Source organism: Gossypium hirsutum, chromosome A10 (assembly GCF_007990345.1).
Source record: "Gossypium hirsutum isolate 1008001.06 chromosome A10, Gossypium_hirsutum_v2.1, whole genome shotgun sequence".
Classification (NCBI taxonomy): domain Eukaryota; kingdom Viridiplantae; phylum Streptophyta; class Magnoliopsida; order Malvales; family Malvaceae; genus Gossypium; species Gossypium hirsutum.
The window spans coordinates 25,792,376-25,796,905 of NC_053433.1; the positions used below are offsets into that span (position 1 = coordinate 25,792,376).

At 40.3% G+C, this 4,530-nt stretch overlaps 1 non-coding gene across 1 annotated transcript; it reads left to right on the plus strand.

Moving 5' to 3' along the window:
- Positions 1–4,007: 4,007 nt before the first annotated feature.
- Positions 4,008–4,113, plus strand: LOC121209212 (small nucleolar RNA R71). Its single transcript, XR_005904329.1, has one exon. It is a non-coding gene; the product is annotated as a small nucleolar RNA R71 (small nucleolar RNA).
- The last annotated feature ends 417 nt before the right edge of the window (positions 4,114–4,530 follow it).

The following is a 4,530-nucleotide window of genomic DNA, read 5'->3' on the forward strand; positions in this document are numbered from 1 at the left end:
AGGAATGGAATTAATTAGTGAATAAATTATGTAATCGAAGCTCGATGAGTCTATTTTCATATAGAAGTAACGAAACAATCATATGGACAGTATGTTAAGAGATATTCAGGTTCTCGTGAGACAGGGCCAGAACGGTTTCTGGGTTCCCTATTCCGACTTTGGAAATTCATTATAAATTAACCAGAGATAATTAGGAGCCATGCCATATATGAATAGATTCCTCTCTGAGTCTAGTTTCTATAGAAACAAACGGCATCAGTATTGAAGCTCTGTACAGGGAGATATCTAGGTCGTAATGCGCAAAGGTCAGTGTAGTCGACCCCAGTAACATGGGAGATTTTGACTAATAAACTGTACTAATTGGCCTGACCAAAAATTCTAGAAAAAAAGATGTAGATGGGCATAGGAGTCTAGTTTCAGGGAAAATTCACGGAACTGGATTTTGAGTTCCAGAACTCAAGATATGATTTTTAAAGCGACTAGTACGCAGATTGGCAGCTTGTCTGGAAAAATTTTAATAAGTGGTTGGAAGTCTGTTAACACCTCGTGTTCGACTCCGGCGACGGTCTCGGGTTCGGGGTGTTACAGTGGTTCCAAACTCTGAGATGTTCAACTGGCAGACTAGACCGCCGAGACGAAATTGGATTGTTCCCAGGTCATCAAAACCGGCCATCACGGTCTGGGGATTGAATGTTGAGAAGAGCTCCATCGTGAGTTCAAGATATGTCGGCTCGACAATCTTAAAGAAAAGATCCCAAGGGTCGATGGTGATGAGGGCCTGAATTACATCCGCGAGTTGGACTTGTTCTAGCGCGGCCTAGTCTATACAGCAGCCTACTTCCAAGGGTCGGGCCCGTAGAATCTAGAAAAGTCCTTCTTAGGGCCCAATAGGGAACTGCACGAAAGGGCGATGAATTTTCGAGGTAGGATCCGAGGAAGATGACGCTCCCTTCCTTTTCTTCGAAGCAGGGACGACGGCTTCTTTCCTTGTGAAGATGACATGGTGTACCTGCAATATAAAAAAGAATAATAGTAGGTAAACGAATTTGAAAAGGGAAAAGCCATGAATTGGAACTAACAATTTCAGCCAAAACTACTAATACTAACCAAACTCAACCAGAATAATCAATTTTATAGCATGATTTCGTGACATTAGCATGGTAATAGCATGAGAATGAGCATAGTGACGGCATGGGTATGACAATAGAATGAGGCATTCCTAACAACTCTACTCAACATGAAATGTATAATAAATAACCTAAGAATGCAAATTAAATGATAGAATAATGCACGAAATGAAAATATTATGAGAAGAATGCAAATTTTTTTGATAATAAGCATTAGAAATAAGTAAAATAGAAGTGAAAAGAGTAAACAAATGCTAAGGGAGAGAGATTGGGCATCCAAAAATGGAGTGGGGAGCGGCGCATGAGCGTGGTAGGGAAGCCGTGTGGACTTGCAGTGGTTAAGGTTAGGGATTTTGAGTGAAGAAGAAAATGAATAGTGCAGGGTAGTTATAGATTTTAGGACACACAGTCATGGAACACGCTCGTGTTCCCCAATTTTTGCCTGTGTGATTCATGAATTTTAAATTTGGGTGTGTCTGACAATTGGCCCACGCCTGTGTTCCTTGGGCGTGTGGGTGCACACGGCCGTGCCACACGGCTGTGTCTGTTTTTGTTTCCTTCTCCCATGCCCGTGTTAATCTAACAGGTTCGACCACGGTTTCAAGGCACGGGCGTGTCGCACGCTAGTGTTGTTTTGGCAGGCTTGCCCAGGGCCATGTCGTACGGCTGAGGCGATTTATCATAGCCCGTGCTGGGAAAAAATCTTTGCCCTGTTTCCATACAGCCTAAAGCACGCCCGTGTGCTTGGCCGTGTCTGCGTGGGAAACTTGTATTCAGGAGCTCTGTTAGTAAGTTAAGTGTTAAACACTAAAATTTAAAGAAAGTTAATACAGTTAGTGCTCAGGTTGCCTCTCAAAAAGTGCTTATTTATAGTCTAAGCTCGACTTACCTCTCTATTGAATGGTCATGGTGGGTCGAGGAGTTTATACTCCTCATTTCTGCTGTGAATTTCATCAAAAAAATGTTTTAGGCAAGTATTGTTTACCTTAAAAGTGCCAAACTTAGGATGACTTACCTCGACTATACCGAATGGAAAAATGCTAAGTACCGTAAGAGGAATTTCTTCATTCGGTTTGGAAGCGAAAATGTGAGGATCTACGACATCTAATAAAACTTTATCTCCAACCTTAAGTTGATTTGGAAGGGTATTGAGCTCGTTCTAGTGTAATTTTGGTTTACAGTGTGTTCTCAGATTATGCGTCTGCCATTCATCTAGCTCCTCGATTTGTAGCCTTCGTTCTTTATGAATGGGTCCTCTACTATTGCTTGAAAATGGTTCATGTACTTCCTTCAAACTCATTTCCTGCAAAGTAGGTTGCACCATATTGTCAGTTTTAGTAGAATGGTTTAGACAATCACCTTCAATTTTCTGTGTGTTGCCGGAATTGCGAGCTTGAAGGGTGATTGTTTCATCTCCCACACGAAGTGTGAGGTCACCTATGCCAACATTAATAATCATTCTAGCAGTTGCTAAAAAGGGCCTTCCTTAAATCAAAGGAGTGTTGCTATCCTCCTCTATGTATAGAACAACGAAGTCAACGAGAAATAGAAATTTATCGATTTTAACTAGCAGATCTTCAATAATACCCCTAAGAAATCTTATAGTTGTATCTACTATTGAATGCTCATCCTAGTCTGTTTAGGTTTACCAAGACCTAATTGTTTGAACATTTTGTAGGGCATGACGTTAATACTAGCCCCTAAATCAGCTAATGCATTATTAACATCTAAACTTCCAATTAAGCAAGGAATTGTAAAACTCCCTAGATCTTTTAATTTGTTAGGTAGCTTATTCTCCAGAATAGCTGAGCAAATTGCGTTTAGCTCCACATGTGACGCCTCGTCCAACTTTCGCTTATTTGCTAAAAGCTCATTTAAAATTTTCATTGCGTTTGGCATCTGTGATAGAGCTTCAATAAAAGGTAAGTTAATGTATAATTTTTTTAAAAGTTAAAGGAATTTACCAAATTGTTCATCTGAGCAGTCTTTCCTTGTCGCATTAGGATATGGCACACAAGGTTTGTATTCTGTACTTACCGGTTTCTACTCATTGTGGTTTACCTCACCTTTACCTTTGCTTATCTCAGTTTCTTGCCTTGTTCAGGTTCAAGTGTGACTAACCCTTCCTCATCTTGAGTAGTAATCGCGTTGAGTTGCTCCCTTGGGTTAGATCCTGTGTTGCTTGGCAAGCTACCTTGTTGTCGTTCGAAAATCAACTTGGCAAGCTGTCCAATTTGAGTTTCAAGCCCTTGGATCGATGCTTGTTGATTCTTAAATGCTGTATCGGTATTCTGAAAACAAGTTTTTGACACCGAGATGAATTTTGTTAGCATCTCCTAAAGGTTCGGCTTCTTTTCTTGCTGGTAAGGTAGTTGTTGAAAACCGGGAGGATGTTGTGGCCTTTGATTTCCTTGATCGGCCCATAAGAAATTGGAATGGTTCCTCTAACCTACATTATAAGTGTTACTATATGGGTTATTTTGGGATCTAGAGTTATTGTTACCCATATATTGGAATTGTTCCTCCTCGATGCTAGGGTTGAAGGGTTGACATTCTGTGCATGCTCCTCCTCCATTCGAATCGCACCTGATCACAGGATGTACCTGAGTAGAACCACACAAACCATCAATCTTTTTATTTAAGAGTTCTACTTGGTTAGATAGCATAGTAACCATGTTGAGGTTGAAAACACCGGCTACTTTCGTCGGCTTTGTTCTCATAACTTGCCATTGATAGTTATTCAGTGACATCTCCTCAATGAATTTGTAAGCCGCCTCAGGTGTTTTATTATTGATAGTCCCTCCAGGGGCTGCATCAATCATCTGTCGAGTCGAAGGATTCAGGCCATTATGAAACGTTTTAACCTGTAGCCAAATCGGTAACCCATGGTGAGGGCACCTTCTCAAAAGGTCATTGTGTCTCTCACATGCATCATAGAGTGTTTCTAAATCCATCTGCACAAAAGAAGAGATATCATTATGTAATTTGGCTGTTTTAGCCGGTGGAAAATATTTTAATAAAAATTTTTCAGTCATTTGTTCCCAAGTAGTGATTGACCCTCGTGGTAACGAGTTCAACCATTGTTTAGCCTTATTCCTTAACGAAAAGGGAAACAACAGAAGACGTATGGCATCATCAGAAACGAAATTGATTTTAAATGTATCACATAGTTCCAAAAAGTTTGCCAAGTGAGTGTTAGGATCTTCGTCCTGCAAACCATCAAACTGAACAAGTTGCTGTATCATTTGAATTGTGTTAGGTTTCAGTTCGAAATTATTTGTAGCAATAGCAGGTCTAACTATACTTGACTCAGTTCCTGTTAAATTAGGTTTAGCATAATCATACATAGTGCGTGGAGCAGGGTTTTGATTAACAACAATTGCAGGAGGTAGCGAGTTTTCTT